Raw genomic sequence first — 23,990 nt, 5'->3', positions numbered from 1 at the left:
ATAGAAAACAAGTGATATTCATAGCAGAAACAAATAATATTTACAAAGGGTTAATAAGCAACGGTCAATTTTTATCCGAGGAACGTGCGCTGTTGATCGAAACAACACTTTGCTATTTATTAGAACGCTTCTCGCATGTCTACCGATTTGTTAGAGTAGTGTGTTTTTTTGCATTTACCCGTTACAACGTGCATCATTTCCGCATCGGTCGTTGCGCCGACGCTGACGTTGTTATCGCAACTACGCGGGACGTACGTTCCCGACGATGTTATTGGCGATACTGCGTTGGCCAAACATTCCTGCAATTAATTTCTGACAACACAAATGTTTAGACGTTTTCGGCCCCGCTATCGGCGCGTGTTTGTCCGACGGGAGCGGTGAACAATGGAGTTTTGAAGCGTTCGGAGGGACGCGTTTCGCGCGAAGGTGACGAATGAAGTATTTATCTTGTTCTGTCACCTGGCCGTGTCGTTCTTTTAGAGCCGTGTAAATAGTTCCTGTTCGACCAAAGTATATTCACGATTGTGGTTATTAATATTCCAAATATTCTAAAATATAATCCGATGCCTACTCTGTGACGCACGAGATTTTTGCTTCATTTCGCGCAAGAACCATCGAAGTCACCGTATAAATCGTTTTAGAAATTCTATCTCAAAGAACTCGCTGCAACTTTTTCATTTTCACGAATTTTTTAATGAAATTTACAGGACACACAGACAAAAGTACACAGTTCAATATGTATATAATCACTCGTCGAGAAGTAATAATCTCCTCCGCGAAAAATTGTTCAGTTCCGTCCATTGATCTCGCCTCTCATTGGTCACCGTTTTTCGTTAATAATTCGTAGACGAAGCTGCGGATTGAATTTTCGCTAAGAAAAAAATTACTTCAAACGAACTCAGGAACCCCCTATTTCCAGATTACGAGACATTTTTGGGACACCCCGTACATTTCGGAGATTTCAATCTTCCCTTGAGATTCGAATTATCGAGGCACGATTATTATCGAGCCCTATTCGATAAATATCAAATTAATTATATCCGCAAACGAACCAAAGCCCCGGCAATTGGTCAGCACACAGTAATCGGCTCCAGTAGCCTACGAGTCGCCGTAAAAATCCGACTAACGAAGGTTGTCCTGATTGCAGAGCAAACCGCGTCGAGATGTAGCGAGCCGAGCCAGTCGCTCCCGATGTTCCATTCATCCCCGGGCTTCGCGAAGGTCACCCAGAGGCAGGAGTCACAGAAGAATCAGGGTGAGTGGAACTTTCCTCTCGATTATCGTCCAGCGAGCAACACCGCGCGCACCGGCAAAGTTTGTCCTTCGAGAGAGACGTTTGTCCTTCGAGTCGACGGAAGTTGCCGAGTTCCCGCGAAACTTTTTGGCGCGTTTCCACGACCGGGTTCGCGGGTGCCCGGGCTGCCGGGGGTCGCCCGTGAGAGACTGCTTCTCCAGCAGAGGGTAGCGATCTCTCGGCGCGAAACGATCGCGATTTGTCGCGGCCTGGGATAACGAGCGCGGCCTATTTCCACGGCAACGGGCTCCCGAATCGACGTTGTATCTCGCGAATGATTTCTCGCCGCGATACACGCGGCCAAGGGCGTAGCCAGGATTTCGTTTAACCCTAGAAAGATAACCATATGACAACGTACGTAAAAGATAACCATACGCTTCAGAGGCGCATGCTTTTCTAAGGCGTCAATTTTATACTAACAATGGATATTTATTTAAGTTAATCTAGTCATTTTAAAGGTTTGGCATTATTGTAAAAGTAAAATGCATTTATATTATATTTTTTTATATTTTAAGTAATTTTAAACTTAAATCACTAGACCTCTATGAAAAATTAACAAAAATCAACAGTCTTCGCAGGCGCCTCTGCGACGTAGGTTATCTTTCTCGGGTTAAGGGCGGGTAAAAATGTTGCACCAAACGAGACATTTTTCACGTAAATTTTACGAACTTTACGTAAATCTTTCCCAAGATAAAGATATCAAGGCGGTCAGTAGCGATTCTAATTTTTTAGACGCTGCTCGCGCAATTATCGTGTCACTTTTCTGCTATTTATTCACAGACAAAAATTAACTCTGAACTCTCGCTTTTTTATGAACATCGAATCTCATGTTAACTTTAAACACCGGAATTACCGTATCAGTCAAAGTAACTGATTTTTAATATTTTTTTTCAGTTCTTAACATTGTAAAAATGTTCCTGCGAGAAATTTTTAGACAAACTCTTTCAATTATAATAAAAATCGTACGAATAAATAAATTCAATCTTGTCAATGTTTTAAAACAATGTACGTTAGTCGTGTTAAGAGCTGGGTGGTTTGTTAATAAATAATGCATCTGAACTTATGCTCGCAGACTAGAGGGTGGCCAGTGCCCCGCTTGCCACCTACTCGGCTACGCCCTTGCACGGGGCCCCGATACACGCGTCGCCGCGTTTTCTCGAACTGTCTCGCGGCACAATGGACCGTGAAATTGTTGGCACCGCTCTTAATAACCGCCGTTATAAAGCGAAGTTATCCGCGGTATTTCATCGGCGCTGAATCGGCGCCGGTTTGCACGCTCCTGTCGTTGAACTATCACGGAATAACAGCTCCGGCACCCTGTAATCGATTAGCCCGTAGTTCGCCCTTTTTGGCTTTCTGGCTCGCGAACTCTCTTCCCGAAGACTTTTTCCATCCGTTCCGAGCGAAACGGCGCCGTTGTCGAAATTTTCGAAAGTTCTAGCTGCAGTTCTTCAAACTTAAGATATGGCAAACGAAGTATTCGAAGTATTCTGCTCGGGCTAAGTCGTTTGTGCAACCTCTGGTAGAAAGCAGAGCCGGGCAAAATTTTATTCCGATGACGGATAAAAGGTAAGGACGAACGAACGAAATCTTCGGCCGTATAGAAACGTATCTAGATTAAGATTGACTCGAATAAAATTGTATTCGATGCGATTGAACGTCTTGTCTCTTTTATAATATTTAAATATAATATTACATATTATAATTATATATATAATTAATAATTATAATTATATATAATATTATATATTATAATTATATATATAATTAATAATTATAATTATATATAATATTATATATTATAATTATATATATAATTAATAATTATAATTATATATAATATTATATATTATAATTATATATATAATTAATAATTATAATTATATATAATATTATATATTATAATTATAATAATGTATGTAATTAATAATTATAATTATATAACATTTAAATATAAATCTAATAGCCAAAAGTTGTTGCATCACTTTACAAAAATGAACGTAACTTATAAAATATCAGACAGTTGAATTGAATTATAACATACGTTGTTCCGTTTAAAATAGATTTTATTTTAGACTCGATTACACGAAGAAATTTTATGATAGAATTTTTTATTTTAAATTGTTTCGACGTTCACGCGCACGCCACGAGTGCACAAAAATCTGCAATCCATCGATGTTAAATTTCCAAATTTCTGAAGCGATTTAACAAGACGCGTTCTGTATTTTATCGAAGCCTTAATGAACGCTCGCCGGTGAACTGCGTCACGGTTATATTAAAACGACGGCTCCCCCGCCCTTCCCGATTGCAGAAATTGCGAAACGGCGGGGACACGATTCCACGGCCGGGAATAAACGATCCGCGAGCAATAAACAACGATCGTCGCCGTAAATCCGGGAGCGGCCTCGTACGATGCCCGGGTGTTATCGTAATCTTTTATCGTAATTACTGGCCGATATTTGCCGAAGCGATGGGTGGGCAGCCGGTCCCGCGGCAGGATAAATTGCAGGGGAATAAGTTAGCCTCGGCGCGCGTTATGACCAATTCGTTTCGCAGGGCAAACCCGTGGCCGCGGTTTCACCGACAACCGGCAAAGTGCATAATTAGAGGGGCCGTGTACACGTGTAATCAATGCAATCGCCGGATAATGTAATTGACGTAGCGTGTTACGGAGACACGGGGCGCCGCGGGATCGCGCGACCGAACGAACCGTCCGGGAATAAATGTACGCGCGGAGAATTTTATCGTGACAGAGCCGCATTAGTTTCGCGGGCACGCGGAATTCATTTGATCCGACGGTTACCAAGATTAGGATCGAGCCTGATGCTCCGCCGGGAAATCGAAACGCGCCGTCGCCCGCAGTTTTATATCATTTCTGATTTACCGGATCCATTAGCGCGACGGACAAAATTCGCCTTTATTCATTCGCCGTCGGCGAATTTATTAGGCACAACGTGAAATCGTTGCACCGGCCTTTTCGAACGGATCGTGTTCGACGATACTAATACTATATATATATATATTAGTATCGTTCGAAAAGGCCGGTATATATATATATATATATAGATCGCCGGAGCGAGTCAATTTGACTCATTTACGATTTTATTGCTATATATTTATAGCAATATACAGGGTGTCCCGAAAATGTCTCGCAATCCGGAAATAGGGGATTCCTGAGGTCATTTGAAGCAACTTTTTCCTTTGCGAAAATTTTCTCCGAGGCTTCGTTTACGAGTTATCAACGAAAAACACTGACCAATAAGAGGCGAGCTCGGCTGGCGCGCGGCGGCCCAGCCAACGAGTGCGCGGAGCCGTCTCGCGCCAAATGATCTCGCCTCTGATTGGTCACTGTTTTTCGTTAATAACTCGTAAACAAAGCCGCGGATTGCATTTTCGCAAAGGAAAAAGTTGCTTCAAATGACCTCAGGAATCCTATACTTTCGGATTGCGAGACATTTTTGTGAAAAAATTATTTAAGTTACATATATATATATATATATATATATATATATATATATATATATATATATATATATATATATGTGTGTGTGTGTGTGTGTAGCAATAAAATCGTAAAAGAATCAAATTCACTCGCTTAGGCAATCTAGTTAAATATAAAATCTAGTTAATATAATGTTAGTCGCATTTGATTTTAACGACGTTCGAACATCGTTTTCGCCACCGATCGGAAGAAGCAACATCGTTCTCGTAAGATACCGGCAAATAATTTTGACCGTCTGGCTCCTCCGATATTAATAAAGCTTTCGAGGCGTTCGTTGAACGGTGCCCCATCGAATCTGCATTCTTCGAACGGAAAGATTATTTGTTTCTCCGAGAGAAAGCGTACTCCGACAAACGCGAGGAATTCTTAGTCCGCCGGAGCATAAAATGATCGAGCAAGCCTGTGTTCCGTGTCACCGAGGATCTGGTTTCCCCGTGAAGTGGCGCAGAATGCAATTTCACATTTAATTGTTATCTTCTTCCGCGGCGCTAGCCGCGCTTCCGCTTTCGCCGACGGCTATGAATAAACTATTCCGGAAAAATGACGGTATTAGAACAGATCGGCGGAATCTTGTCTCCGTCGCGCTCGAACGTTTTCGTCGATCGAAAGCGAATTTCCGGTGGAACTTTCGTGTCCGGGGCAACGTAACGCGCAGATTCAAACAGAATATGAGAACACGGGAACAGGAATTCTTGAAATTAACGGATTCTACGGTGGCACGCGTTTGTGCAGCTACAAAGGCGCGGCTCAAACGCGGCGGCATCTGTTTCATCTTGAAAATGAAATTTTTGCGACGGATCGAGTGCATTTAAATGAATTGTTCTATATCGCCGGAACTGGCGCACTTTGATGACGTAAACCGGAACGGTCGTGCGAGTCGATAACGCGAATTCCACGCAATCCTACGTAATTCAGAGGTTCGATCGGGAACCGAAGGATGCGCAATTGTCCTTGAATCTTGGCGATTGACCAGGTCGTTCTTTAACTTGCAGATGAAAATCTTCATCTGGAAACCTCCTGCACCAATACTTGCACTTGGTTTTTTTTCAGTTTCAACGCCCCGTATGCTACTTAATACATTCCATTGATTCACTGTCAATTACGAGATATCCTGCGGGTTTGATACTAACCAAAAAGAGGGATTTAATTATTACTTTTTAGTTATTATTATTTTTTACTTATTATTATATGGTACCTGTTACTATTTTGTACTTATTATTATATCTTATTTTCATTATCATATTATATGCTCTTAATTATACTTAATATTATATTATTATATTATATACTTAATTATACTTAATATTATTATCATATTATATGCTCTTAATTATACTTAATATTATATTAGTATATTATATACTTAATTATACTTAATATTATTATTATATTATATGCTTAATTATACTTAATATTATTATTATTTTATATACTTAATTATACTTAATATTATTATATTATATACTCAGTTATACTTAATATTATTATTATATTATATACTTAATTATACTTAATATTATTATATTTAAAAAATATATTCACTTACATTACAGATTTAATCTCTTATTTTATTATATCTTAATCTTTCAAAAATAGGCTTTGGCGGTCAACATATTAAACAAGCGTTTCTCTAGATTATGTTGACTGATTCGGACAGTCTTGTAATGCGTTTGGAAAGCCAAGGGCGATCGCAATGACCTCGGAACTCTCGTTACAACGTATCAATTGTAAATATCCTATACGATCATCGAAAAGATAAAACTCTAAAATAACCTCGGTTTCGTTATTCGAGAAATAAGTTGGGAAATAATCTGGGAGAATTAGAATCGCAATTAGCTCTCGGTTGCGGTTGATCAACGACGTGCCAAGTTTCCACGTCGGGCACCCGCGCTGCGTTCGTCTGTTGTTCCCGGTTCCCGAGGAAATATGACTGCGGCGCGGAGAACTTACGAGGGCATTACCAAGGGGTAACCAAGATCAAACGGTGACGCGCGAGGATCACGGACGTTAGACGAGTACGTATTGCGGGCCGGGCCGGACTCGGGTCCGCTCCAGAGCGCACATAATTTCCCATCCATGTAGGTCAATCCTGATCGCAGCGACAACGACTCCGGCCGGGACGCTGGCAACTCGGATCCACCCTTTTGAAGTCCAGGATCGGTCGTCTCCTCGCGAAATTATATCCTTTCATTAATCTTCCTCTCGCCCACGCGCGAAACGATTAGCCGCACGGTAATTTCTATTACGGAATATTACTTTTCTGCTGCCATATTTACAGTATTTATTTAATTCGAACTCGAGCCATCGCGTTTATACTTTCAATTCAATAGAAACCAAGCACCGCAGTCGTGATCTAAACGAATCGAACGAATCAACGTCGTTAATTCATTTTATTTTAATCGCTCGCTATTTTCGTTTCGCGATTCGCGCCAGAGCTTAGCGTTACACGAACTGTGTTTCGGATAAATTATTCGAGTAAGTTCTTTATCTTTCGAACATTCAGCAAGCTCGAATAAATCTCTGGAGCTTAATCGTGGCCGACCGACAGGAACGTTGTGGGACAACGTGGTTGGAAAACTGGAAAATATTTAATAGAGAATCATGCATCGGCGGCGGACGTGTAATCCGGCGATTTAGTCGCGTCCGGTGTCGCAACTGACCCAGTTCATCAGAAGCAACAACCGACACGTAAGCTCGTTATTTCGAAGTCATTGGACGGATCAAGGCGGATATAATCGTAGGTTGATTGATTCGATCCACCGCGCAATTATGGCGACCAGTGGTCCGCCGCTAATATCTTATCGGAAGCCGGACCATCCTTCCCAATCAGTCTCCCAGAGCTAAATTAATTAAACGGTATCGTGTGATGATCGGTTTAGTAATCAGTAAATCAATGACGGTATCAATTAACGGGGGAGCTCGGCGAACGTTGAACACTATTTCCGCGACGTCGGTGTCACCTCGATCGATGAATCCACCGACTTTCGTAATTCTACCTCCAACCTTTCGTTTCGCACGGTTTTTGTTCAATTTCAAATCACTTTGGCAACAGTATTTCACGCGCGACGCGATATTTTGTTACTACACCGACTGTAATTCTTCATATTGTATTACGTTGGGGAATAAGTTCGTATTGTTTTTATATTTTCTTTTATTTTACAACGAGATTTTTTGCTGTTTGACAAGGTATATGATATTCATTTGACAGAGCTCTTTCTGCTCTACAAAACTGTGCTAATCGTCTTTTTGAGTAATTTAATTTTTTATTACTTTCGAGGCTTAGAAATGGAATTATCCAGAAGGTAAAAAGCAACATTTTCGACATTTTCTCTTCTTCGCTTTTCATCGAGGCGATAAAGCTGCCGAAGCAGCCCGGGACATTTGCAACGTATACGGAGAAGGTGTCGTAGGCGAGTCTACAGCACGGAAATGGTTTGCGAAGTTCAAAAATTGCGATTTTGACGTCGACGACACGCCCCGCATCGGAAGACCTTCCGAATTCGACGAAGATCGTCTCAGAGCACTTTTGAAGGAGGATGGTCACCAAACAAGTCGTGAATTGGCCGAAAAAAATGAACTGTGATCATAAAACGATTCTCAATCATCTTCGTTCAATGGGATTTGCCGAAGAATTGGGAGCCTGGGTGTCTCACGAGCTTAACGAGAACAACAAAGAAAATCGCCTTCAAATTGCTTGATAAAAACGCTGCGAACTTATTCCCCAACCTAATAATTATTATTGTTATTACAAGTTTATTTATCTCGGCGTGATCGCATTGACTGGGGCATCATTTGTAATTAAAATTGATATTGACACGAGTCAATCGTTTTCAAGGCGGACATTTGGTTGCCAGATTCATTCCATCATTTTCTTTCTTAATTTTGGCTGGTTTATAAATCCGCAAAATCTTGAATAAGTCAACAAAAAGAAAGTAATATGGCATTACTCTTAAAATCTTCCCGCCTCTTCGCCGCTCTTTTGTTGAATCATGTTTCCTATAAATGCAAAAAATCCGTCGTCTAACCGTTGGTTAGACATTCCGTTGCTCTAATTAGATACTGAGATATGTCTAATCAACGAAGTTTAAAGAAATAGGCATTTAAAGTTTTAATTTCCCAATTATTCTTTTCTATCTTTTTTCCTTTATTTCGCTTTATACATTTGTGCCCACAATTATGAAAGTGGTCTAGGTCATATATTTCTTGTGTGTGTGTGTTTCAAGATATTTAATGAATCGCATTTGAATAAATTAAAACATATTTTTACATTATGCGACATTTTAATTTATAATTTTATTAGTCTTGATTATAATGGAAATTTATTATAGATATGGAATTTTGTGTGAATTTCATAGGAAAATGTTGTTTTTAAAGCTTGATTTGACTTAGACCATTTTCAAAATTAACTGAATGTCCTATAATTGACTTAAAGTAATAAAAAATTGTGATTTTTATTTGAGCCGTTTATTTTGAAAGTGGTGTAAGTCCAATGTCATCGAAAGAAATTGTAAGTGGCGTTGCGTGGGGTATTTAGACAATAGAAGCTCAGATTCGGCATTTTGAATTTCTTTAAAAAAAAGGAACTTATACCACTTTCAAAATAAACGGTCCATTTGAAACAACAACTTTAACGAAATAATTCATAAACATTTATTAATCATTTTTAAAAAGTAATCCATTTTCATCATATAATTTTTATTATATAATTTCTTTAAATTGTTCACTTAGACCACTTTCATAATTAACACTAAATGAATTCCGTATAACGTTGCAATTACAACTACTATCTAAAGGTTCATTTTTGACGATATCGTAAAAATAACATTGAATAAATTTAGTTTAAAATCATGTCGTGTGAAATAAGTGATAAATTCATTGTTTTTTAAATTTTGACTTAGACCACTTTCATAATTATGGGCACATTTAACCGTTCGAGTCCTAGGGGTTATTCAGAAAACACGGTCGAAAAATGAACAGCATTGATAGCGCTTGTCTTAATTGATTGCGAAGAGAACCAAGCGGCGCGATAGCGCTCGTCAAGATTGACGAACAAAACAAAAAGAAAAAAAATGAAAAAATGCAACTATGCGATATACGTGCGTCACTAAAGTATGATCGTGTGCCACAAGATCTGAACAGCGCGATCGCGCTTCTCGGGACTCAAACGGTTAAAGTCACGTGAGTATCGCATCATCCGCGTTATCCTATTTGCTACGAAACAGTAGAGTATCTCGAGATCACGTTTCGTTTTTAAACGTCTCGGTATCGAATTAGAACAGCGATTTCAAGGGTGCCGCTCCAAAGACAGTCGTTTCCCCAACTAATTGTAAGACCGAGGACTGGAATCAGCGTCGACTCGGCGCAATTAGTCCGAGCCATCAAAGTCGCCAGACCCCGTAGCAACGTCCCGATATGTCCGTCCAGGGGTAATTAATCGGTAAGTCACTTAAACACGAGCCACCGACAACGCCAACAGTCTGTAATTCAGCGGGATTATCCCGATCGACGCTCGCTACTTCCGGCCGGCAGTAAATATTCGGGCAAACGGCTGTCAAATTAACCGGCGAATGGAAAGTGGCCGACAGGTATATACGGTGTGTTCGCGAGCGCTGACAGACCTCTGCAGAGACAGAGACGCTTGTATCAGCGCGGGGGGCTTGTTAATCCGCGTGAAACAGCTGCGCCCTTTCCGGCCGAACTGCGACACGCACACGCGCGAACGCGGACGCGGCCGCCGGGTTCGTGCTTCCGACCCGGTTATCGCGAGCCTAACCGGGACGCGGGTAATAGATCCGATTGGATTTTAAAGCTCTGCGGGAGAGAGCGGCGGCAGTCATCGGAGCCAGGCGGCGGCCGATTGTTACGAGGTGAAACAGTGTCGCGATCCCTGCCAGCACCGCGGGACAAGGAACGAGGGCTCGTGGAAACGCGGATAGCGGGGCGCTGGACAAGGATCGAGGATCGCGGAACAATAACTGCCGGGAATTAAAGTGCCCGGCCGCGGATTTGCGCTCGGTCGCGTTTATCGATTCGACCTCTGTCCTAAAGCTCGAGGATTGCAAGGCGATGAACTGCCGCGCGATTCCGGCCGCCGCTGGTTCACCATCCGGCGGTAGTATAACGGACAAATAGATTCTAAAAATTTTATAGATTTCAAGATGGAGTACTCTAGACCGAACTGCGACGTATACCGAAGTAATAGGAATAGAAAGGAGAGAGAGAGAGATATATATACTGGGAGTTTCCTTAAATTTTGCCCATTATTTCTTCGCGCATTGCTGTTAATCTGACGAAAAAATGTTTCGAACAGATGTTCATCGGTTCCCCGTTTGCTATACGACGAAACGATTAATTTAAAAAAATTATTATAATTATTCTTTCAATAAAAAATCAGGGTCATCCTAATTTTGTTTAAATGGCATCGCATGTTTTTTACTTCGCGTTAACGTAGCTCGTGTCAAGACGTATTCAACGACGTGCTATAGCTGATCGATGTAGTTTAACCCTTTGACTACTGTTGGCGCCTATTGGCGCCCGAAACATGTTGGCTTCCCGGTACTGTAGGCGCCTATTGGCGTCCTAATTTTTCATTTATTCGATTTAGCGGCATATAACACATTTATATTATATAAATATGAATCTGGAAGAAATTTAACATTTCGTAAATTTCATTTAAATTTAATAAAACAAATATAAACCACTTGACATACGAATAAAATGTGCATCGACGCGTCCGAAGAATACTATTTAATTTGGCTCAACTGGACACTCATGTACAAGCTCAGAAACAGGGCCTTTTCTTTTTAAAGTTACATTGCTATATAACATTCAATAGGGTTGAAGTATAGTGTTAGTGTACAACAATTAAGTAATAGTATAAAATAATAATTTAATAATTTTGTAATGTGTGATACGTCTCAAAGCATTTAGTAATATGTCGCGAAACGAGGCATATTTTACACTGCCAAGTTGTTTCACTTCTTATATTATGTTTTACGCAAACATGGCATCTTTTTGCAGCATGTTGCTTTTTATTTGTCGCGGGTATATGTTCAGGAAAATGTGTCCAATATTTTGCTTGTAACCGAGTTGGGCATTCACTTTGCGACCGTCTGCCGCGTGTCGGATAGTCCGGCAGGGACAAATTACAAAGCATGTCTTCTGCAATATTCAATCGAAAATTCACAATCGATTGCTTTTGTGAAGTAGGCAATTTGGAATATAAAACATAAGCATTGTAAATAGCTACATCAAACATATAAAAAAATATTTTTTTATATCCTTTTGCACATTTACTCATGAGGGGGAAACATGCAAGAGATTGGTCCTGCTTGTCTACACCTCCCATTCCACGATTATACTCCAGAACACAGGTCGGTTTTATTTGTCGATGCAATTTTGTTTATCGGTACTGTTAGGAGGGGGAAAGCATCTCCAACAGTCTAAACAAAACAGCATCAATGCACGACCGAAACAATTAAAGAATCTAATAATGAAATGCACGGCGCTCGCCGAATACAGTTCTTGACGTCTTGGAGACGTCAAAGTCTACAATGGCACATGAAGTAAATGACGTCTCCCAGACGTCATTGTATGTCAAGTGGTTAAGAAGATACAGCTTAGATGAAACTAATGGATATAAATTAAAAGGTAAAGATACTAACAACGAACCTTTTCGTTTGACGCAAAAGCATTTTCCGTCTCCATATGAAAGCAATACAGCAATTCGGAAAAGTGCAGGGCGTAAATGTGTAGTGTGTGTAAAAGATGATAAGACAAAGGTTACACATTACGAATGCAAAAAATGTAATGTAGGATTATGTGTTCATCCATGTTTTGAAATGTATCGCACGTTATTATATTACTAAATTTGATTATTAAATATTGTAAAAAAAGCTTGAAATTAATGTTCACTTCAAGTAATATTGGTTTCATGTAATAGGATTCAGTATTTTGAATATTTTAATATACTTCTTCAGAAATGCATGTCTAACGAAAAACTTCGCCGTACCCAGTGGACGTCGCGAGTAAATTCGTACCGTACCGTACGGTCGGTGCGTGCCAAAGTCTGCCATAGCCAAAGGCTTAAAATAAAGAAATTTTCATCCTCAATTGTTTCTGCAGATTCAACTGAAATTTCTCGGTTCAAGGTCACCCAAAGATCATGCTCTAGCACGCTGTTGATTTCGTCTTGACATAAGCTACATTACATACACGAAGTAAAAATTATACAATGCCATTTTAAACAATTAAGGTGACCCCAATTTTTCATTTAAAAAATAACAATTTTTTAAAATTAAAAATTTTATCGTATAGCAAACAGGAAACCGATAAATGTTTGTTGTAAACATCTTTTTCGTCAGGTCAACAGAAGTGCGCAGAAGTATGTGGACAAAGGTTAAAGAAACGCCCTTTATATATTTTTATACAGGGCGACCCAGCATCGGCGGTACAAAAGACAAATCGAAAAAAAGACAAATCGAAAATAAAAAGAATAAAATAAAATGTTATATTCGAGGCTTCGTTGGTCGAGAAAATCGACTTTGAATATCCCGATTTTCATTGCCATTGATTTCTCTTAAGAGCGGCGCCCGGTGACGGTGAATGGGATCGAGGAACCCATTGTTCCAGGCCAGGAAGAATAATACTTGTTACCAACACTTGACCTACATCGTCCTCGTCGCGCTTCGGGCGATGCGTGCGTCTTCGTCGGCGCATCCGGTGCGCGCTATTAAACCACGCTGTTCGCACGTTCGTCGCGTCGTTGGCCGATTAATAACACCGTCCGACAAAATCAAACTTTTTTTCTGGGTTCCTATAGCCACTATGAAATTCTTGCAGAGCTTCACTCCCTGAACAAGAATCCGAAAACCGAATTGCTCCATCACCCTCAGTTTTTTAAATAAACGAACTTTTGTAAAAACCCAAAATTTTCGACAAAAATGAGGTATCGCGTGAAAAGTACAAACGTTAGAAAGTTCTAATCGGTGTTAAAAGATAGAGGAGAGTTTCCCGAATATAGTGGCATGCAATTTATTAATTGGATCCCTCCTTTGGTGTAGGTTACCCATAGTTTCGGCCCTGTTTTGTTTCAAATTTGTTAAATAACTGTGGTATATTGAGGGTATATAATTAAGCAAGTCCATCATGTCTTCGTATTTTGCTGAAGAAACAGGCCGAGATCCAGCGTATAACATAAATATATATAATATATATTTTATATATTTATAATATATATAATTTACAAAACTGCACTATTCTTTCGCACTTGTAAAAATAAGTCCAGTGTGATCACAACATTTTTAAAAATACTGAAAATAATTCAAAACAATGCTTCACACACACTTATCACACGTTTCTATTTCTTTTACACTAAGCCCCGCAATTAATTTCCTGAGTACAGCGACTTACGCCACTTTCAAAATAAACATGTTTGTTATACCATTAATTAGCAAAACTTCTCTCGAACAAATCTCAATAGTTCTCAACTTATTGATCGCAAACTTTTTTTAAATGAAAAGATACCGTTCAATTGTAATCAGTGTTACCATTAACTCGATTTTTTTGAAAAAGTGACTTTCAAAACAAACGGCTCATATAAAGGATCGGAGATCGATGCGGGGGAAGAGAATGGGCTTGACGGAAGGGATCTCGCGCGGGCGAGGAACAGCCGAGATCCAGCCGAGTTCCAGCCGTTCTCGCCGGCGAAATTAAAGCACTGACAGGCATCGTAACAAATGGTTTTATTACGGTGTATAGGCTGTAACCGGGCGGATGTTACGGGTTAATATTCGAGGAGGTGTAAAGGATAGAGATTGATCGTCGGGTAATGGCTCTACTTCAGAAATTGAACGGCGATGCCGTTACGAGGCTATAGAACCCGGCATCTCGCGAAATTTCCCGACGTATTACGCTCCCTTTAATTGATAAAATATTGCCGCCTCATCGAGCGCGATCCTCTCGCCCCTCCCTCGTCCTTCCGTTTCGTCCTTCTATTAGTTCATAATTAATGTTTCATCGGAGTTCCAGGCTCAGACAGCGTGATTATTAATTCCTGTTTGCTGCACTGGCAATTGCGGTGTTAATAGATCGCGGACTTTTTTATACGTTCATTATACGATATTTCGAAATGCGAGAGAACTTTAAAATTAAAAATTTAATTAAAATTTTAAGTCCAGTAATCGTGTATATAGGGTGTACGCAAAGGCTGGGACTAAGTTAATACTATGTATTACCGAGGTTGAACAGATGAAATAGGTTCGTATGAAGTTTTGTCTGAAAATGCTTTGTCGAAAAGATGATCGAATTTATGAATTGCAACAACCAGTTGCCAGGTAGAAAGTTCTTTCTTTAACTATTTTACTAACATGAAAATAATACAAGGTCACTTTTAGATACTATTAATCTGTCTTCTGTTTTAAATTCGATCTACTCGTTCTTCACATAAACGCATAAAATCTACAATCTAGATATAAGCGTTCAAAATACAGGGAGTCCCGAAAATGTCTTGCAATCCGGAAATGGGAGGTTTCTGAGGTCACTTGAAGCAACTTCTTCCTTTGCGAAAACTTTCTTCGAGGCTTCGTTTACGAGTTATCAACGAAAAACACTGACCAATAAGGGGCGAGCTCGGCTGGCGCGCGGCGGCCCAGCCAACGAGTGCGCGGAGCCCAGTTCCGCTCATTGGCTCGGCCGTCTCGCGCCAAATGATCTCGCCTTTGATTGGTCACTGTTTTTCGTTAATAACTCGTAAACGAAGCCGCGGATTGCATTTTCGCTAAGGAAAAATTTGCTTCGAATGATCTCAGGAATCCTCTACTCTCGGATTGCGAGACATTATTGGGACACCCTGTATATACGATCGTTGGTTTATAAAAATACAGAATGCATTTATTATTATTTCTTTTATTTATTATTATTTCATTTTATTATTATTATTTTTTATTTTTATTATTATTTTTATTTATAATTATGTTTGAAAGAGTTCGGTAATCATCGATTCAACGAACGAAGCCTGCATTCTTGCAGTGGCAGGAATTTTTGAACGTTTCTTAAAACTGCCACAATAAATCATAAATATCTTTAAAAGCTTGCATCCTTTCGATAAAGCTTTCTCGGACATAAGTTAACACGTACTATAAGTTTGATCCTAACCTCTCGGAGCACCCTGTACGCGGACAGCATTTTTCATTTATTTCTGCCGGAATAAATCTTTTCCTATTTCTTGCATTAAATTATGAACAAGTGAACTTTCCGCGAGTCTAACGAGGCTCTTTGAAAATCATAACAATTTCCCTGGATTGTTTCATGAAAATTTATATGTCTGCATAAAGATCCATAGAAAAGTCTTCGGGAAAATTATAAAACTAGGACGGGATTGAATACAGCATTATATCACTTTCAATTCGCCGAGGCCGTACACGAAGGAAATGGAATTTAATTAAAATTCCTTTGAATTTTCCCTCGAAACATATGAATCTGTATAAAATTCTGCAGTCCGGTTATTGCATGGTGTTGACATTCCAATGCGCCGGTTTTCAATGAAATTTATCAATAATTTCAAACGGAAGGTCCGATTCAATTCCGACGCCCATTGTTCCGGTTGCTTTCCGGGACTGTTCTTAATATCTCCTGATTTAATATCGAACATTGAAATAAAGCTCTCCATTGTTCCGCGGGTGCTTTTCAAGATGATTTTCAATTTCTCTTGATACAATACCGTACGTTGAAACAGAAACGAGATAAAGAGAGCCCCTCGAACGAAGAGATAAATTCATTTCCGATCAAGAACTGCGGTCGAATCGAACCGGACCACTCCCGTCCAGCGAAAACGTTACGCTTTCCCCATCGACGTTTTCGTGAAATATACTTCGAAAGCCGCCGCGGGCAAGACGCGTCAGATATTAAGCGCGTGGATTCCCGATACCAATTAACGAAGAAATGAATTACAATGCGTCAAGGGGAATCAAACGGAGCTCCGAGGCGCGGCGTGCCGGGGCTCGTCGAAAAAGCATGTCGGCGCGGCGACCGTTCCACGTGGTATTCTCAAAGAAACCAACGAAGATCGAGGCTCCATATATCAGTTCGCCGTAAATTAAACTCGCAGAACCTTTGGCGGATAGAGAATTAGAAGGGCAATGCATCAGTTCGGGAAACCAATTACATCGAATTAGAGAATTTTGTGATATTCCCGGCGGGGACCGAGAAGAAGAGGCTGGGATCCACGGATTAAGCCGGTCCTAATTAAATTGCAGAACGCTACGGTGTCTCGAGCAACGCGACCAATTATCTTGTCTGTTCTACGAACATTCCGCCCGTCGTAACTTATCGAAATCATTTCGAATCGAAACTACTGACTGGAGTGCTTTCAGTATGTGGAGACTGCTTTGCAGTAAAAATTAGCATCGCCAAAAACATGTTGATCGCATCGGTTCGACGTTAGATCTGCTATCACAGCTGGATTAAATCGTCGACTCCGTATTATTTATTCTTGAATAATTCAAATCATGAAGGTATTTTTATCTTTTTGGTAAAAGTCGCTACGATAACAGTGGCTCGATTTTTTGTTGGAAAAATAATAACTTTTCAAATTCAATAGTTTATCATGCAGCCGACAGAAAACCGAGAAACTTCTGTTGGAAACATTCTTTTTTTCGTATTCAATGGTACCGCGAAGAAATGTGTGCAAAAGTTAACGAAACACCCTGTAGAATGATATGAAGAGATTAGATGAATTATTAGTGGACTTAGAAATATTTTTCTACCGCGAAAAGATCTAAATATTTTTCATGAAATATGTAAATATTTTCAATATTCAACATAAAATATATAAACATTTTTCATACTTAATATGAAACACCTAAATATTTTTGATATTTAATATAAAGTATCTAGATATTTTTAATATTCAGTATAAAATATCTAGATATTTTTAATATTCAATATAAAATATTTAAATATTTTTACGTTTAACACAAAATATCTAAATATTTTTCGTATTCAACATAAAATGTCTAAATATTTTTCACACTTAATTTGAGAAATACCTAAATATTTTTAGTATTCAATATAATGTATGTAAATATTTTTAATATTCAATATAAAATATCTAAATATTGTTAATATTCAATATAAAGTATCTAAATATTTCTAATATTCAATATAAAATATCTAAATATTTTTAATATTCAATATAAAATTACTAAATAGTTTTAATATTCAATATAAAATATTTAAATATTTTCATGTTTAACACAAAATATCTAAATATTTCTCGTATTCGATATAAAATATCTAAATATTTCTCGTATTCGATATAAAATATCTAAATATTCTTCGTACTCAATATAAAATGTCTAAATATATTTCATATTTTTCATATTTTTCTCCCAGGAGATCATCGGCGCCAGAGAATCGAGAATTGCGGCGGTTTCGAAGGCAACGATAGGCCTCCGGGGTCGGCAGCTCGGATATCCCGTGTCCTGGCGCGCAGCGTTTTTTAATCGGCCGGTCGCGTCAGGGAAATTGATCGTGAGTCGCGTCTGATATTCGCAACGTAGCGCCTCCGACGACGATATTTTAATAAACGCCGGAAGGTGAAATATGCGTTCCGTATCCGCGAGCAGCGAGAACGGTAGCCGGCGCGGCGCGGTGCGTCGCTCCCGCGGCGAGATTAATTGCGGTGCGGGGCCGCGAGAGGACATCCGACAGCGGATCCCCGGAGGGGAAAGGGTGGATTTTTCGTCGGCTCGCCCGTTGCTCCGACAAGAGACAGAGAGAGAGAGAGAGAGAGAGAGAGAGAGAGAGAGAGAGAGAGAGAGAGAGAGAGAGAGAGAGAGAGAGACGGTCTTTCGATATTGGCGTGGAAACGCGGACCGGGTACGTGCTCAGATACGAGCCACTCGTCGCTGATGGAACCGAATTTCTAGATAGAAGCTCGAGGACCCGGCGCGCTCGTCTTGGCGGGCGGGCCAATCGCCGGGAATCGGGAATCGAGAATCGAGAATCGGGGATCGAGAATCGGGGATACAGAAATTGGGAAACGCGCGGTGAATTCGATGATCTGCTCCGTCGAGAATCGACCATGCTGTGGCCCCCTCTAATTTTAGTGCCCGATGCCCGGCACAAACCTGCATTCTACCTGCGAAAGTTTCTTTGTAATCGAAACCGTAAGCTTACGTGACTAGACTGGACTATCGCGCGGTTATGGCAACAGCGGGTTGATCGAATGTAAAGCAGTACGGGCGTTTGAACAATTTTGAAATCATTCTGCAGGATTTTCGGCTCGTTACGAACTGTAAGAACGATGCAAATAATAACTATAATAATTGAATTATAAATATATGTAAATATATTATAAATATAATAATTACAGCAACTATAACGTAATAACCGATGTAAATATAATCTTGTAATTAATGGAGACAATTTTTGTTTTGCATAGAAACCCGCGGCGATTTTAAACAATTTCTTTAATTTTTAATTCCATTTTGTTTGTTGTGTAAACGGTGCGGACCTTTTGTTATAGAAAGTGTGACAATAGCTGTGTAATAATAAATATCTAATAATAGCTATGTAGCAATAATAACTAGTGTAACAATAACTATATAATAGTAATTATGCATTAACACGAGTGTATAACAACAATAATGAGAATTACAATGATGGTAATAACAACAGCTATGTAATAATAAATATGTAATAATAGCTATATAGCAATAATAACTAGTGTAACAATAACTATATAATAGTAATTATGCACTAACACGAGTGTATAACAACAATAATGAGAATTACAATGATGGTAATAACAACAGCTATGTAATAGTAAATATGTAATAATAGTTATGTAGCAATAATAATTAGTGTAACAATAACTATATAATAGTAATTATGCACTAACACGAGTGTATAACAACAATAATGAGAATCACAATGATGGTAATAACAACAGCTATGTAATAGTAAATATGTAATAATAGTTATGTAGCAATAATAACTAGTGTAACAATAACTATATAATAGTAATTATGCATTAACACGAGTATATAACAACAATAATGAGAATTAGAATGATGGTAATAACAACAGCTATGTAATAGTAAATATGTAATAATAGTTATGTAGCAATAATAACTAGTGTAACAATAACTATATAATATTAATTATGCACTAACACGAGTGTATAACAACAATAATGAGAATTAGAATGATGGTAATAACTATATTGCGGATCTTTACGCAAAATAAAAATAGTAGATCCCTTTGCAATACAGAGTACAATAAAAAATAAGATATAAAGAGATGTAGAAAGGAGTAGTATACATGTAAAGTACGAAACATGTAACATCGCGCAGTGGAAAATAACGTGTATGGTCAGACATGCTGCCAATCTGCCAACGCCGAAGAAAAACAAACATCTGAGCCGCAGTTCGAGGATCGAGAATCGTTGAGACACGGTTTCGTAATTCTGTTTAGCGCGATGAAGAATTTTCGAAACTAAAATTCCGGGTCTTCGCGATCGTTGCGCTCATCCTCGATTTTTCTCTGGTCAATGGCAACGCGCTCGGCAACACGGTTCCTCGAGTGCACGGTTGTAACTCGCTCGAGTGAATGACACGGGCATTCGGTTTTCTCGCAGCGATTCCGTTCCTGGCGCGAGCGCGTAACGCAAAAAACCAAACGGAACGAATTGGAGAGAAACGCTCGCCCGGACACGCCTCGTCTCGCCACACTGTTGTAACGAGTACAATAGATGAAAAGAAATAAAAAATCAATTTTCTGTTAAAATAGTGACGAATTAATACTATTAGTATCTTAATTATATTTATCTTCTACACAGACAGAGTGTTACGCCTAACTGAGAATAGTGAAATATCTAATAGATCCAAGCTACGAAAATAATGTTTACACAAATAGTGTTCGGTATAAAGAGATGTTTTAGGTAGTATCAATAATTTTTGTCCGCTGAAGAACTAGCATAAGCTGAACTTTCCCACATTGAGCTCCGAGTGAGCAGTAACAGTGTTCTGGAACTTCTGGAACTTCTCTGGAACCTTTCTGGGACTTTCTGGAACTTTTCTGGAAATTTTGTGTAACATTTCTGGAACCTCCCTGGAACCATTCTGGAACCTTTCTGGAATCTTTCTGGAACTTTTCTGGAACATTTCTGGAACATTTCTGGAACCATTCTGAAACCATTCTGGAACCATTCTGAAACCATTCTGGAACCTTTCTGGAACCTTTCTGGAACTTTTCTGGAACCTTTCTGGAACCTTTTTGGAACTTGTGGTTTTAGTTTGTTCGATCTATTCCGAGATATTTCACTGTTCTCAATTAGGCGTGACACCCTGTATATTATTTTTAACATAATTTTCGACATAAAACAATTAAGTAATATAATAAGTAAGAAATATATAATAATATAAAATAAAACAGTTTCAACTTGTCTACGAAACAGAAATAAATAATTTATATATTCAACAGAATTTCACTTAGAAAATATTAACCTACATATAACGTAAATCAGCTTGCTCCTAAATTACGTTGTCCTTATGTCGGAGGTGTGTTAATCTAACCTATTCGATGGAAGCAAATACGAAATTTTGGAAATCGATTTGTGAATTTTCGTACGCCAAACGTCGCGCCGTGCGCGCATCGCGGGGAAAACAGACGGCGCAAACCGGTCGCGATTTCTATTTTTCGGCCGACCTTTTTTCCCCGCGTTTGTAACCGAAACGTAAAAAAAAAGAAAGCGGATCCATTTTGGTTCTTATGGTCGCGCGCGACAACAAATTTCCATAGAAATATCCGGGACGCGCGAGCGGGTTGATACGCGACGAGCCTTGTCCGCGCCGCCACGCCGGATTTATGAAACACTGCGGCCCATTTTCCCCCGCGACTATTTTGTACATTTAAATCCGACGAACTTTAACTTGCAAATGTCGCGGCGCGGCCGGTCCCGCATTTAAATACTCGAAATTTGAATAGTTCGCGCGACGATTAAGAAAAATGTCCGCGCGGCCGGACCGTCGGTCACACCGCGGCCATTCCGCTCGGCGGAAAGCGTTTTTTGTCTCCGCGGGCTTTTTGCCCTATTTCTGGCCACCGCGAAAAATGTGCTCGAATTTCCGCCGAAAAGAGCAACTATTTCGAGAGCCTTGCTCCGCTGGAATGGCCGCAGGAAATTCTGGGGAAATAATAAGATAGCCGGGGCTTTCTGGGATTTCATGAACGCCGGTGCTTCAGCCGAGAACGGATGGTTAATGTTAATTGAACGCGACACTTTGTAAGCTTAAGGAATTATGACCTCTCGCGCGGACGCGTAATGCTCCGATATTTCGGCGAATTCCTTCCTCGGCCATGATAATCGCGCAGAAACAAGTTTTAGAAATTTAAATGGAATCAGTTCGTACGACGTGGTTAGCCGCGCGTGCTGTGTCTTCGACATTAAAATATGTGGATCAAGTACTTCTCACTTGGAGTGCCGGCACACTTTTCATTTACGGTACAATAAAACCGCGACGTAAAATCGCCGACCAACTTTACAGAGGCCATTGTAAAGAGGAAACTTCCCTTTGCGAGGCCACATTGTAGCGAATCTGGAAAAAAAGAAATGTTTAAACGACGCGAAATTCGTGAAAATTCTGCTTTTGTAAAATTTCCAGAAAATTTACTTCCGTTTCTAATTATTTTTACACACCGGGAGCAAGATCTTTGACGAAATCGACTTCACGGCCGTGAAAGCAAAGACTTTGCTCTTTGAAACGTGCACAGACAGGATGTTTCACAATCTTTTCAAACGAAGTTACACAAGTTCAAAGGTCGTTAATTCGTCGCGTAAAATTCTGTGAAAATAAATCCGTTCAGTTTCGCCGAGATTTTCAAAGCGCCAGCTTATCAACGGAGAGTCGAGCATTATTTAAATTATTTCGAATAAATATTTAATCTAAGATAATTATACGAATAAATTATTCGATCTATTTGTTCGAATGAACTTTTCTTCGAATATAAACTTGTTCCAATGAATTCTTATTCGAATAAAATCTTATTCGGATAAATTTGTATTTAGATAAGTTGTTATTCGATCGAATATTTATTCCACAATGTCGAATTCGTTACCCGAACAAAATTTCGGCTCTCTTTGATTCGTGATTTCACAAGATGCAGCTAGCACTGTTCCGTACAAAATCGTTACTGCAATGTCTATAACTTCAATCGAAATGTTTCCAAAAAATTTGAACGCACGGAAATAATTGGAACACTGATGTAAATAATGGAGAACGACAGTAAACACGAAACAGGAGTCCGACAAGGAAAATTCTGTGCGCCAGCAAAAGCGTTCAATTAAGCGGAAGGATCGACGAGAAGGATAAACGGTCGATCGGGATCACGATCGGAGAAGGAACTTCCGGTCGCCGAGCTTATCTTGTTGAGTGAGTCGAGTCGCGCCGAGCTTGTCACGCTGAATGAGTCGAGTCACGCCGAAGTGAGTCGAGTCGCGCCGAAGTGAGTCGAGTCGCGCTGAGCTTGTCTCGCCGAGGGAGCAAGTCGCGCCGAGTTTGTTACGTTGAGTAAGTCGAGTCGCGCCGAACTGAGTCGAGTCGCGCCGAAGGAGTCGAGTCGCGCCGAAGGAGTCGAGTCGCGCCGACTTGAGTCGAGTAACGCCGCGCCGAGGGAGTCGAGTCGCGCCGATATGAGTCGAGTTTCGCCGAGCTTGTCTCGTCGAGTGAGTCGAGTTGCGCGAAGTGAGTCGAGTTTCGCCGAGGGACACACGTGGGGAAAATTTATCCAATAAACGGAGCCGCGATACTGCCAGAGAAGCAATTTCTGAATTCTATTTCTCGCGCTGTTCCCCGATGCAACGTGTGCGTACATCAGAGAAGCTCCGGACGCGTGCGGACGATTCAAGTTATCTGCGAGCCTCCGCCACCGTCGTCTAATATATAACCGTATTACACCGTATACGACTCGTACAGCATGGGTCACGCTTGATAAGCTGCCCCTCGCGAATGGGATATGCCCGATAGATCGTAAACGGACGCGAACGACTGCAAACATAACGCAGTGAAATTTCACCGGCAAGCGCCATTAAAATCGCGCTGCGAACGCGTGAAACGCGTTTCACAGCTAAATGGCGAGATACTTCTGCGTCCTGCGTCCTACACTGTAATTCGGGGGGATACAATCCTCGCT

At 40.0% G+C, this 23,990-nt stretch overlaps 1 protein-coding gene across 1 annotated transcript in view; it reads left to right on the top strand.

The window, feature by feature from the left end:
* LOC117221719 (uncharacterized) overlaps positions 1–23,990 on the top strand; it is a 576,963-nt gene that overhangs the window by 133,499 nt on the left and 419,474 nt on the right. Inside the window, exon 2 of the mRNA XM_076523447.1 lies at positions 1,148–1,255. The gene's annotated coding sequence lies outside the window, so the exon portion shown is untranslated. The remainder of the gene's footprint in view (positions 1–1,147; positions 1,256–23,990) is intronic.

This window comes from Megalopta genalis, chromosome 7 (genome assembly GCF_051020955.1).
Source record: "Megalopta genalis isolate 19385.01 chromosome 7, iyMegGena1_principal, whole genome shotgun sequence".
Lineage (NCBI taxonomy): Eukaryota > Metazoa > Arthropoda > Insecta > Hymenoptera > Halictidae > Megalopta > Megalopta genalis.
This window is presented reverse-complemented; position numbering and strand designations above follow the sequence as displayed.